Below are 13,513 nucleotides of genomic sequence, written 5' to 3'. Positions count from 1 at the left end.
GTGTCCGGTGGCTTTTCGATTGGCCAAGGGAAGGCAGAGCAATGCAAAGATGGGCGTGTGCGGTGACCAATGGCGGGAGAGTGCAGGGAGGAGAGGGGTGGGATGATTGGAGGCAGGATGTTGTCTGGTGTAACCTCCAGATAGACAACCAGCCCAGCCAGAGGTGGCAAACCCACCCTTACACTCAGCCCACAGAGGTGAGCAAATGACTCCTGCGCTCGAGCTGGTAATGAGAGAGCAATCCCTGATCTCACTCCACTCGTCAGTTGCAGTCGTTCGTCAGCCAGCAGCGGAAAAAGATAACTGATAGAATTGTGACATTGAGCCTCCAGCCTTGTGGAAGGGGTTGTCGTTTCTGTTGGTGTTTATCTGCATTGTGATTACATTCTGTTGACAGCCGGTTGCTTGGAGATAGCAAAGGGCTCCACTGCCAGCTCAAAGCAGCTGATGCAAAAAAATACAAAAATAAAATTTAAAAAAAATACTCTCTGAGAGTAGGTGAAAAGAACTGCTGAAAAAGCACTGGCAGATGACAATGAAGATAGCCAACCCTCAGCAAAACAACAAAAGGAATTTTTATGAATAGCAGTTAAAATTCTGCATCTTTCATCAGCAGATAGCAGGAGTTGCTCTATGGTTACCTGTCTGTGCAAGTTAGTTTACATCACGCTATTACACATCTGCAGGGTTTGACTGGATTGGAGCAGCGTCTATCTCTCTCCTCCACAAGGGTTGCTCTGCGAAGACAGCTTTGGAGATTTGAAACTTCTCATCCCTGCCGAAGCCTGTGATTTACTAAAGGGTCCTGTGATTTCAGCTGTGCCAGCCCTGAGGTCTGGAATTCCCTCCCTAAATCTCTTAGCCTCTCTCTCCTCCTTTAAGATGCTCATTCAAACCTACCCCTCTTTGACAAAGCTTTAATCATCTATCCTAATATCTCCTCCTTTGGCTTAGCATCAACTTTTTCTTATCTAATTACTGTCATGCACGGAAGGAGCCGTGATGAAATAAACAATGCAATGGAAGAATTATGAATTAAAAAGTCAACTGTTCAACAAAACAACACGAACATGGACACTTGTACCTCAATCAAAATGGAATAGCAGTCACATGACTCCTCCTGTACTGGAGATAAACAAACCTGTCTGCAAAGATGGAACTCGTTAACCTTGTCTGAAATAGCTCTGGGGCGAACCCCTTTGAAATTGAAAAGAGTACCATTGCATATTGATGACCCCTGCCGACATGAACTAACTAACAAAGGGTTCTCTGACTCAGCCCAAACCAAAATGAATAGGTCTGAATTAGCACTGTGTCAACAGAATAGTCCCCATTCAGACATCAATCGACAGCCATGGTTATCTTATTCTGATCCATTGTGTAGTCACACCAGGGGAGAAGGCCACATGTCACCTAACAGAAACTCTAATGTGATAGATTTTTACCTTAAAAAGGTATCCCTCTGGAAAGAGAGGGGGAGATCAACCCAACACCTCAGAAATCCAGTCCAGCCAAAGGCTGTGCAACAGATCCAGCCAAGCAAGAAGAACCCTGCTGAACAACAACTAGAACAGTGACGACAGCAGAGACATCACAAAGTAACGTTGAGACTCTCCATCTGTGAAGGTAATAAAATCCACAACACCAGCTTTGTGCTGAGTTGTAACCTATAACACCTCAACAAGTTCAAAACTACAAAGAACCAGGCCTTTAAAAAAGACTTTCCTCCTAAGAAGATGCAGCAGGTTTACTGTAAACCATGAACACTTACCTCACTTTGGACTTTAAACTACATCCTACTGTTTTCTCTCTATCTATTCTTGTCTATGTGTGTGGGGGTGAATGTGTGTGTGGGTGAGGCTGCAACCATTTTGGGAATTGTGTAAAATAAATAGTTTTTTTTTGAACCTACGAGAAAACCTGTCATTTGGCTGTTTATTTGACCTGAAAGTCACTCAGGGTAACGCATTATTTTAACAAAACACAACTGTGGTCAGTTGGGAAGTGAACAGTGGGAACCACTCACACCCCTTTCCATCTGTCCGTAACATTATCCTGCCGGGATGTCAAAGGCACTATATAAATGCAAGTTGTTGTTGCTGTTCCTTTAATGACTCTGTTGCTTGATTAGTGATGCAATAAGAGTTAGAGGTATGGGAAAATACAAGGAAAAGCAAATTGCTGAATAGGTGATGTCTCTATTTCAGCCTCTTTCACTCTCTCTCGCGCTCACCATCCCAAATGTTCCTGTCTTTCTCTATTTTATCAACTCTATTATAGTCAGTATTCCACTGAACCTCCCTTTCTTGTCCCTCTTAAGCTCTCAATCCCCCTTTTGACATACTCTTCTTCTGGTTAATCCCCTCCAGTCCCACAACCCTACGAGATATCTGCGCTCCTCTAATTCTGGCCTTTTGAACATGGTGGATTTTAATCACTCCACTGGGCCTTCAGTTGCGTAGGCCTTCAAAATTGGAATTTCCTCTCTAAACCTCTCTGCCTTGCTTTCCTATTTTAAGACATTCCTTCACATCTATCTCTTTGACCCAACACTTGAAACCCTAACCTAATATCTCATGTGGCTCGGTGTCAAATTTTGTTTTATAATGCTCCTGTGAAGCACCTTGGGATGTTTTATGATATCAAAGGTGTGATGAAAATATAAGTTGTTGTTGTTCTCTGCATCCTTACTGTGTTAAAATCAAGACTCATTGTACCGTCTCCTACTGACCTTTCCCATGACCTCAAAACTGTGGAACTCCTCAACTCCTACAATTTACAGGATGTTAAAAACTCAAACCGGTGTCGCATAACCTTATCTCGGCTCTTAGACCTTCCAAACTTGCTGGAGCCATACACCATGAGCCTTGGCTTACCACCTCACAACGAAACATTTATGGACCTTGTTTAAAATTCCCTGTCAGCTGTATGCCAAACTCCTTCAATTTCCCATCCAGGCACAAAAAACAATAACTTGAAATTATATCGCACCTTTAACATTGTAACACATCCCAACGAGCTTCATAGCAGCATTATCAGACACAATTAGATACCGAGTCGCATAAAGAGATGTTAGGACAGGTGACCAAACGCTTAGTCAAAGAGGTAGGTTTTAAGCAGCATTTTGAAGGGGGATGGAGAGAGGTAGAGAGGAAGAAAGGTTTAGGAAGGGAATTCCAGAGCTTGGGGCCTAGAGAGCTGAAAGCAAGGCAATGATAGGTGAACAGGACTCAATGCATTTTAGGAGACAGGCAGCAAAGTTTTGGATGAGCTCAAAATAATGGAGCAAACATCGACTACTTTGACTTCAATAATCACGTGCGGTTTCATTAAATTATAATGGCTGGCAAGGGTTAGCAACTGCTTATCGAAAAGGTTGTGGATGGGCGTGTAGGAACTGGATAGGCTAAACACTGGTCTTTCACCCCTGAATCCTGGGTTCAAATCCAGCCCTGAGAAACTGGATGAATATCTTCTCTGTCTGCTGGCTGTAGGGGCCCCTGGGTGAAATGTGTTTGAGCTGAGGCAATCTAATTCATAGTGAGCAGCTACTCATAACACAAAACTGCCCCTAATAGGCATCATCATTCAACAACATCACCTTTCATTTATATAGTGCTAGTGCCTTTAACGTAGTAAAAGACAGGCCAGAGGATGGTTGGAATGGGAGAGTGGGGGTAAGTGATTGTCCCAATGGCGCAGTAGGAGTTATTCTCCTAGGATTGGGGTTGGAGGCCAGTGTTGGGACAGAATGAAGAATATTTGCTCAACATCTGGTTTGTGTTACATCTGATCTGGGGATGCTTGATGCTGATAGTGGCCTCCAAAGGGAATGGCGCAGAGCTTTTGACAGTCATAAATTCATAAAATCAGAAGACCCATATGGAAGCATAGCCCACTGCAGCTCATCTGTCCAGAAAAACCAACAGCTACTCCATCCACGGCCCGCCATATCAGCATTATTACACTATAAGCTGATAATATCCACATAGCAATGAATTTCCGAGTTTTTCACTGTCAACAAATATATGCACTGCTGTAAAAATTCAATATCTTTCTGCTTCCATATTTTGCGGCACCTTGAAAATAAAACTGCATAACTCAGTGGCTTAACAATCAGCTCAAGTAGGTTTGCCACTGTGTGTTGAGATTGCAATGGTTACTGTTCACTGAGTTTAAAGCTGTAATCTGATCTCTGATATAAGCTCAACTTTAGTTTTCTAAAGCAGTCTTTCTGCTCCTGTAATTCTCCACATTTATAGAAACTGTAGCAGGTAAGGAACACCTTGTCATACAATTTCTGATGGCTTGGCAAGTTCATTCAGTGTGCAGCTGAGGTCCACTGATGAGGTCGAGTTCCCAAGCCTGATCTTGAGGCTGTATAGCTGGAGCAGCAGTTGAAGTGCAGATTTAAGGCTCAGTAACCCTTGTCCGAGAGATAGTGCAGTGAGGGATCTGGTTTCTGATCACTATCAAACTGTCGGGCGAATCCTACGTGTGCGCATGTGCGTGCGGTGAGGCGTTCCATGACAGAATAGTGTGCCAACACTAACTGCCCAGATCTGCAGTTCAAAAAATAGCAAAGTGGAAACAAGCCACGGCAAAATGATGGAACTTGCATCTATATAGCACCTTTCATGACCTCCTGGTGTCCTAAAGTGCTTTACAGTCAATGAAACACTTAGTTGAAGTGTAGTCACTGCTATACAGAAATGAATGTTAGCAAAGGTGGGGTGGGTTAGAAGAGTCATAGAATCATTGAATCTTACAGCACAGATGGAGGCCATTCAGCCCCTCATGCCTCTGCCGACTCTTTGAATGACCTGGTGGTGCATTGTAGGGAAATGTGGCTGCTAATTTGTGCACAGCAAGGTCTCACAAACAGCAATGTGATGAATGGCCATATCGTCTGTTTTAGTGATGCTGCTTAAAGGGACAGGAAGGGAGGGGGTGGAATTTAGAGGGTGAGGGAGGAAATCAAACAGACTCAAGATTATTTTGGCTCTCCGGGAAGAGTGATATTGGTGAGATTCTCGCCAGGAGGAGCTCCAACGCGAGGGAGCTCAACAACTAGGGTACAAGAAGGGTACAAGAAAGCCAAGGGACAATTCAGTGGTGCTGCTACTGCACAGGGATGTGCTAAATCGACCTTTCTCATACAGGCTGCTCCAGCAACACAAATACACCAGCTGCCCTGATAACGTCACCAGCACGGACCAAGTTCAAAAAAAAAGCAGGCAGGAAAATACCAAAAGGAACTGAAAGTAAAAGAAAAATCAGGAATAACAACTGAATTTTCTGGAAATAACCAGCAGGTGAGTCAACCTCTGACAGAGAAAAAAGTAAAGAAAGAAAGGACTTGCCTTTGAATTTCCTCTTTCACAATCTTAGGACATCCCAAAACATTTTATGAAGTATTTTTGAAGTGTAGTCATTGTTCTAATGGAGAAAATGCAGCAGGCTATTTGCACACAGCAAGATCCTACTAACAGCAATGAGTTAATGACAAGATAATCTGTTTTTTTAAGTGATGTCGGTTGAGGGATAAATGTTGCCCAGGATACTGGGAAGAACTCCCCTGCTCTTCTTTGAAATAGTGGCAATGGGATCTTACATATCCACTGGAGAGGGCACTCAGGGCCTCGGTTTAACGCCTCACCCGAAAGACGGCACCTCCGACAGTGCAGCACCCCCTCAGTACTGGCCTGAGAATGTCAACAACAGTAACCACAAAAACTTAGGTTTATATAGCGCATGTAACGTAGTAAATTTCCCAAGGCTCTCAACGACAGCAATTATAATAAAAACATTTTTGACATTTCTTTGACACTGAGCCAATGAAGGAAAAATCAAAAAAGATGACTGAAAGCTGGGTCAAGGAGATAGGTTTTTCGGAGAGGTGGAGAAGTGGAGAGGTTTAGGGAGGGAATTCTAGAGCTTAGGGCCCAGGCAGCTGAAGACACAGCGCCAATGGTGGAGTGATTAAAATTGGGGATGCGCAAGAGGTGAAAATTGGAGGAGAGCAGATATCTTAAAGGCTTGTAGGGCTGGAAGAGGTTACACCGATAGGGAGGGGGTGAGGCCATGGAGGGATTGGAAATAAGGATAAGAATTTTAAAATTGAGGCATTGTTGGAAGGAGAGCCAGAGAAGGTCAGCAAGGATAAGGTAAATTAGATTTGGAGCGAGTTAAGATACGGGCAGCAGAGCTTTGGGTGAACACAAATTGATGCAGAGTGGAAGATGGGAAACTGACCAGGAGAGCATTGGAATAGTCAAGGTACAAAGGCATGGATTAGGTTTCTGCAGCAGATGAGCTGAGTGTGTACTGGAGTGGAGCGATTTAACAGAGGTGGAAGTAAGCAGTCTTGTTGATGATGTGGATACGTGGGTGGAAACTCAGCTTGGGGTCAAACAGAACACGGAAGCTGCGAATGCTGTCAGCCTGGATTACGTATGCTCTCCACTGAGCCACAGCTGACAACTAGTCTGATTACAAAAATAAAAAGTGCTGGAAATACTCAGCAGGTCTGGCAGCATCTGTGGAGAGAGAAGCAGAGTTAACGTTTCAGGTCTGTGACCTTTCATCAGAACCAGTCTGATTAACTTGGACTGCTTTTGAAAACAGGATCTCAAACCTGCGGAACTGCTGATATCCTTCTGTCTGCTTTGTAGAGTGGGTAAAGGTAAAGGAATGGAGCTGAGAGGACAGATCCAATAGAGGCACAATGGACCAATTAGCCTCCTTCTGTACTATAAGATTCCAAAATCTAAGAAGTTGAATTGACAGCAGGGTCAACGTGAATCAGTTTTGTTTTTTTTTGACATGTTTGGCTTAGTAGTTTGGGAAGAATGTTCTACAGGATAGTGTTACCAGTATACCATGTCACTTTCATATATTAAATTATTTTCTGAAGGGACTGACTATTCTGTCGATAATGCTTTTCTGTGGGGATTATTAACTCCTCTCAGTGCCAGTGCAGAGTGGGTTAATGTGGAAGAGAAAACGTACTGGCATTGCATTACAGGCACGTGAGCAGGCCAATTACACTGTATTTCTTTTTTCTAAATTACCCGTATCATTCTCTGGGAAGAGGTGGATTGCTTACTGACTGTAGACTTTAGATGAAACACTACACCAGCCTGGAGAGAGCCGTCTGAATGGGGAGGTGTCACAGTTTCTCCAGATGCCTAGTCCTCTCTTTTCCCTCTCTCCCTCTCTCTTGCACACGCACACTCCCCTCTGCCCACTGCTGACCTGACTTATACCTCCTCACGTTAACATAATGGGAACAGGAAGAGGTTGTGAACAAGGGGAGAAACTGGGAGAGAGTAGTTGGCAGTTCAGAGCTATTTTGCAAACCAGCTTGATCTCTCTAGATACAGTATGTAAACATTTATCCTCTTTTATAGAAAAATAGGAACTAATACTTTTCCTTTTTTTGTTTCTCGTTAACTCTCTTTTTCCTCTTCATTTTTATTCTAATTGGCTCCTCCCTACTTCCTCCAACACTCTGCTTCCATCCTCTCTCGCTCCCTCCTCTCCTCTCTCTACTTTCCCTCCTCTGTCTCTCCCACTCCTTCCTTTGTCTCTCCTCTTTCCCTTCGTTGCCTCCTATTTTCCTCTTCTCCTCTCCCATCTCTCCGTCCCTCCCCTCAAGCTCCTTAACTCCCTTAACTTATCATGAAACCACAACGGAGGGTGTTCCTGCTCCACACGGCCTGGGATTGTGGGGAATATTTGAACAGGAGGAGGCTATTCAGCCCCTTGAGCCTGTTCCGCCATTCCATTAGATCAGGGCTGATCTGTACCTCAACTCCATTTACCTGAATTTGCTCCATATCCCTTGATACCTTCACCCAACCAAAATCTCTCGAACTCAGTCTTGAAAATTTCAATTGATTCCCTGCATTCACAAATTTCCACTATTCTTTGTGTGAAGAAATGATTTTACCCTGAACGGCCGAGCTTCGGAGAAACAGGTTCTCTGTATCTGCCTACCCCATCAAATCCTTCAGTCATTCTAAATACTTCAATTAGATCACCCCAAAAGCTTCAAAACTCAAGGGGATACAAGCAAAGTTGATGAGATGAGACCATTGATAATGAATCTGTGAGTCACAACACTGGCATTTTACATACATTGGATATCAAAGCTATCATTGTAACCCTCTATTCCCTTCTCCCTCATATGCTTGTCCAACTTCCCCTTAAATGTATCTATACAATTCGCTTCAACCACTCCCTGTGCTAGCAAGTTCCACATTCTCACCACTCTTTGGGTAAAGAAGGTTCTTCTGAATTCCCTATTGGATTTCTTGGTGAATATTTTATATTGATATATATTGATGGCCTCCAGTTATGCTCTTCCCCACAAGTGGAAATATTCTCTCTGTATCCACTCTATCAAAACCTTTCAGAATTTTAAAGGCCTCTGTTAAGTCACACCTCAACCTTCATTTGTCAAGAGAAGAAACTCAGCCTGTTCATCCTTTCAAGATATGTTTTAGTTTAGTTTAGAGATACAGCACTGAAACAGGCCCTTCGGCCCACCGAGTCTGTGCCGACCATCAACCACCCATTTATACTAATCCCATATTCCTACCACATCCCCACCTGTCCCTATATTTCCCTACCACCTACCTATACTGGGGGCAATTTATAATGGCCAATTTACCTACCAACCTGCAAGTCTTTTGGCTGTGGGAGGAAACCAGAGCACCCGGAGAAAACCCACGCAGGCACAGGGAGAACTTGCAAACTCCACACAGGCAGTACCCCATGTATTTCTGGCATCAGCCATGCAAATCTTCTCTGCACCATCTCCAGTGATTTGGGGTGTGGTCTAACCAAGGTTCGATACAGCTTCCAGCATAACATGTCAATGGGCTGTCATTTTAGTTTTCTTTTTAAAGGGAAGGGAAAGGCTTGTGGCAGTTCAGACAATAAGCTTCGGATATTGGAGTTCAGGCAGCTCTTTGACAAGTCTGAAGTCACGGGTGCCCATTCTGGTCGAATAAAGACACTCCTCCATCAGTAACATCAATGAAATGGCCCAGCAGAAAGGCAGAGCTAACCTGAGCCTATGGCGGTCAGGAAATTACTGCTTAACAAGTTGTTGAACAATAACATGTTGTTTTCTAAATAAAATCATAAGATATTCCAGCTTGGGGTGCCAAATCTGATTGGCCGCATCACATGAAGTTTTATCACATGACCTTTCACTTCCTACTGCCTCCCCCCCCACCCCCCCGCAATATTTGCGGAATTGATCACCCACATCAATTTTAACTCTGCCCCACCCCACACTCCCGCCATTTGTCGCCCAATACATCCATCCTTGTGGCACCCTATATTTGTCATCGATCAACTGGACATGCATAAAAAAATTATTTAAATATAAAACACTGTATTTATCAATAGAGAAGAGAGAGGGGGAGAAAGCAGGGGCAAGAGAAAGGAGGGGAAGCGAGAGGAAGGAGGTATAGAGAGAGGCGGAGAGATAGTCAGAAAGGGAGAGGGAGAGCAAGAGAAGGAATGGGGGAGAGGCAAAGAGAAAGGGAGAGAGAAAAAGCCAGGGCGAGAAAGAGACAGAGAGGGAAAGTGATAGAGGAACAGATAGGGAGACAGATAGACAGGGGCAGAGAAAGAGAGAGGTCAGAGTTTAAACTGAAAAGCAAAGGCTGAAGCCAAAATATAAAACTACTGGAAAACCTCTCTGTTTCTGGTGGCTGTCAGCCGACATTTGGAGGCATTTGACTGCCAAAATAAATCCCATTATCTTACACCCTCCAGAAACACTGCTCAAGCCCCAACTTTATTTGTAGCTACCGTGACCTTTTGTAAAGACAGAAAATAGGATCGTGATATATTTGCAATTTAAAAGTTGCCGTGTCTCGGTTTGGTAAACTCATTATATCATGCAGGTTGTCTGGAACCGTACAGTATTGTCTGAACTCGACAGCAAAGACAGAGCTGTATCTAACTCGTGTTGTACCTACCCTGGGAGTGTTTGATGGAGACAGTGTAGAGAAAGCTTTACTCTGTATCTAACCCGAGTTGTACCTGCCCTAGAAGTGTTTGATGGGACAGTGTAGAGGGAGTTTTACTCTGTATCTAACCCTCTTTTTTCTTTTTTTGTTACCTGTCCTGGGAGTGTTTAATGGGGTCAGTGTAGAGGTAGCTTTACTCTGAATCTACCCCCTTTTTTTTTTATGTAACGCTTCACGAATTTGCGTGTCATCCTTGCGCAGGGGCCATGCTAATCTTCTCTGTATCGTTCCAATTTTAGTATATGTGATGCCCCCTTGCTGTAGCTGTCCTGGAAGTGTTTCATGGAACAGTGCAGAGGGAGCTTTACTCTGTATCTAACGCCATTTTTTTTTGCTGTATCTGCCTTGGGAGTGTTTGATGGGACAGTGTAGAGGGTGGAGCGATTTTGACAGGGGTAGGGGGATTGCCCATCAATGATGGTGTGAAGGGGACAGGCAGCCAGATGTAGCCAGCCTCATTGGAGTGTTGGGGTGCAAGTGGGCACCCGGTCATGAAGTAGGCTGCTGAGGTAGGGAGTTGTGATCTTGTCACCGGATGGTGAGGATAAAGGACTTGAAACCGTAACAAGCTGTGAGAGAGGAGCTGGTGTGAGATGAGAACAGTTTGAATGGGATCGTAGACTGTACTTCACTTGGTTAAATGAAAGTGGAGATTGAGATGACTTCAACTGAAGGGAATATTGTTCTTGGAAGACTCCAATTATTAAAGAAACTCATTTTGAAAAGAGATGTTGCTCAGTATAAAAGTTATTTTTGGCACTGTATCATTTACATCTACTCCACAATATGGCCAGCCAAGACGAAAGCCACTATTCACCTGTCTCCCTTGGGTCCTAATGTATATTTTGTTTGATGGGATCATGGTTTATTTCTGTGGAGTTATGTTATAGGAGCTGATTTTTTTCACCTGTAATTTCCCTCCCTTTACTGTTCTTTCCCCTTCTGGCTGTTGACTTGAGCAGGGCTACTGTCCCAACAGGAGCATCTGGTCCACAGTGCATCATCTGATCGGCCATTCTTAATGTGTGGCTCAAGGCAAAGGCAGTGTACCTCAACCGAGAAAGGAAGAACTTGCAATGTCAAGTCGTCCCAAAGCCAATGAAGTGTAGTTGCTGTTGTAATATAGTAAACGTGGCAGCCAATTGGCACACAGCAGGATCTCACAAACAGCAATGTGATAATGACTGGGGGGGTGTTGGGGGGGGGGGGGGGGGTGAATAATCTGTTTTAGTCACGTTGCTTGAGTGCTACTGTCCAGGACACCAGGGAGAATTTCCATACTCCTCTTCGAAATAATGGCCGTGGCAGCTTTTATGTCCATCTGAACAAGCAAACGGGTTTAACATCTCAGCTGAAAGATGGCACCTCCGACAAGGCGGCACTCCCTCAGTACTGGCACCAGGAAGTGTCAGCCTGGATTTTTGTGTTCAAGTCTCTGGAGTGGAACATGAACCCACGACCTTCTGATTCAAGAATGCTCCCAATCTGCCCACTCTGTCATAAACCTGTTTGTCTGCAAAGGACTTTTACAACCAACCCTTTCTGCATGCCCTCACCTGACACCAACAAGCCTGCACACACCAGGAATAACAAAACCCTGGCTGGTTTTTCCCCATTCCCCTCAAGCCCAGAGCCATGAGGCCACTGCAGGACCCAAACTGCTGCTCCAGCTGAAATCAGCAGATTCAGCACTAGCCAAGAATCTGGCAAGAATGGATCTGTTGTACAATGGACAGCGACCTTTTACCCTTTCCCTGTTCTTCAAACTGCTGGACAGGCTAACTCAGCACCAACTTAAGAAACAGCACAGTTGCCTGAAAGTAAAGGCGTGCAATACATTGAACAATTGGGATGACCTCAAAATCAAGAGAGGCCGACAATTCAAAACTCCAAGTGGAGGGCCTGCATCTTGCTACCATTCAGAGCTCGGCAGTAATTTAAAAAGAAAATGCTCAATACTGGATTCCTTTAGCAAGCCAGATTCAAACAAGTGTGAGGTTTCTTTCCACTGCACTTCACCCTCTTAAAAAACAGAAGGTATTAATCATTCAGTTTTAAAAGTGGCCTATTCAGACAGCCTGACATTGCTCGTAATTTGGCTCTATGAATAACAGTCCAACCCATGTTTTGTCTTTCTCAGTGGAGTCTCGGTTGCACGACCTTTATAGTGAAAGGACTTCACAGGACATTTTGAAAAGGGGCCTTGAAAGGAACAAACTAAAACAAAAAGGGATTCAACAACAGTGAAGACGAGGAAAGAAGGGGAGGGGAGGAGGGGGTGAAGAAGGGGAGGGGAGGAGGGGGTGAGTTGATGGGGGAAGGAGGGGGTGGGGTGACAAGGGGAGGAAAGAGACAGAGGTAAACACAAAACAGTAAATTTGAACTGAGGCGGATGATTCATTGCTGACGCTGTGTTTTGCCCTGAGCATCTACCTCAATTCTCCTCACTGCACAGTCATTCACATGGTAAGTCCAGTCAACCCTGCTCACTTAGCAACAGAGCATCATTTAGGAGAAAGACAGAGGGAGCTTGTATCGATTAAGAAACAAAGTCCTTCCTTCTTCCTGATTTCTTAAGGGCTCTCAGTGAATCAGTGGTAATAATCAAAAGCTTTTAACTGACTCCAAAACAACACAACAGGTTGATACTGTTCATTTGTTTACACAAGCTGGAGAATTCAGAATGGAATCAAAACCATGAAGGGGTAAGTGAGAATCAAAATGATTTGTATCTATAAAGTGCCTTGTCACATCTTTAAGTGCCTTTTGCACATAGAATTACTTTGAAATGTATTGACGTAAGCTGACATGACAGCTATTTTTGACACAGCAAGATCCCATAAACAGCAACAAGATGAGTGACCAGTATATCGGTGTTTTAATGATGTGGTTTGAGGAAGAAATATCAGCCAGGACACCGTGAAGAACCTCCCGCTCTACATCGAAACACTCCCATGGGATTCACAACATCCATCAGAACAGGCAGACGGTGCAACCTAAAGATTATCACCATCAACATCCCAGGGGTTACCAATGACCAGAAATTAACTGGACCAGCCATTCAAGTACAGTAGCTACAACAGCAAGTCAGAGGCTGTGAATTCTGTGGCGAGTAACTCACCTCCTGACTCCCCAAAGCCTGTCCGCCATCTGCAAGGCACAAGTCAGGAGTGTGATGGAATACTCTCAACTTGCCTGGATGGGTACAGCTCCAACAACACTTAAGAAGCTCAACACCATCAAGCAGTCCGCTTGTTTAGAACCCCATCCACCACCTTACGCATTCACTCCCTCCACCACCAACGCACAGTGGCAGCAGTGTGTATCATCTACAAGATGCACTGCAGCAACTTGCCAAGTGTCCTTCCAAACATTCCAAACCTGTAACCTCTACTAACTAGAAGGACAAGGGCAGCAGACGCATGGGAACACCACCACCTGCAAGTTGTCCTCCAAGCCAC

At 44.3% G+C, this 13,513-nt stretch overlaps 1 protein-coding gene and 1 non-coding gene across 8 annotated transcripts in view; both read right to left on the bottom strand.

The window, feature by feature from the left end:
• robo2 (roundabout, axon guidance receptor, homolog 2 (Drosophila)) overlaps positions 1-13,513 on the bottom strand; it is a 644,486-nt gene that overhangs the window by 607,338 nt on the left and 23,635 nt on the right. The gene's annotated exons all lie outside the window — the stretch shown is intronic.
• Positions 10,209-10,311, bottom strand: LOC137374764 (U6 spliceosomal RNA). Its single transcript, XR_010975901.1, has one exon. It is a non-coding gene; the product is annotated as a U6 spliceosomal RNA (small nuclear RNA).

The sequence above is a fragment of the Heterodontus francisci genome, chromosome 10 (assembly GCF_036365525.1).
Source record: "Heterodontus francisci isolate sHetFra1 chromosome 10, sHetFra1.hap1, whole genome shotgun sequence".
Taxonomy (NCBI): domain Eukaryota; kingdom Metazoa; phylum Chordata; class Chondrichthyes; order Heterodontiformes; family Heterodontidae; genus Heterodontus; species Heterodontus francisci.
This window is presented reverse-complemented; position numbering and strand designations above follow the sequence as displayed.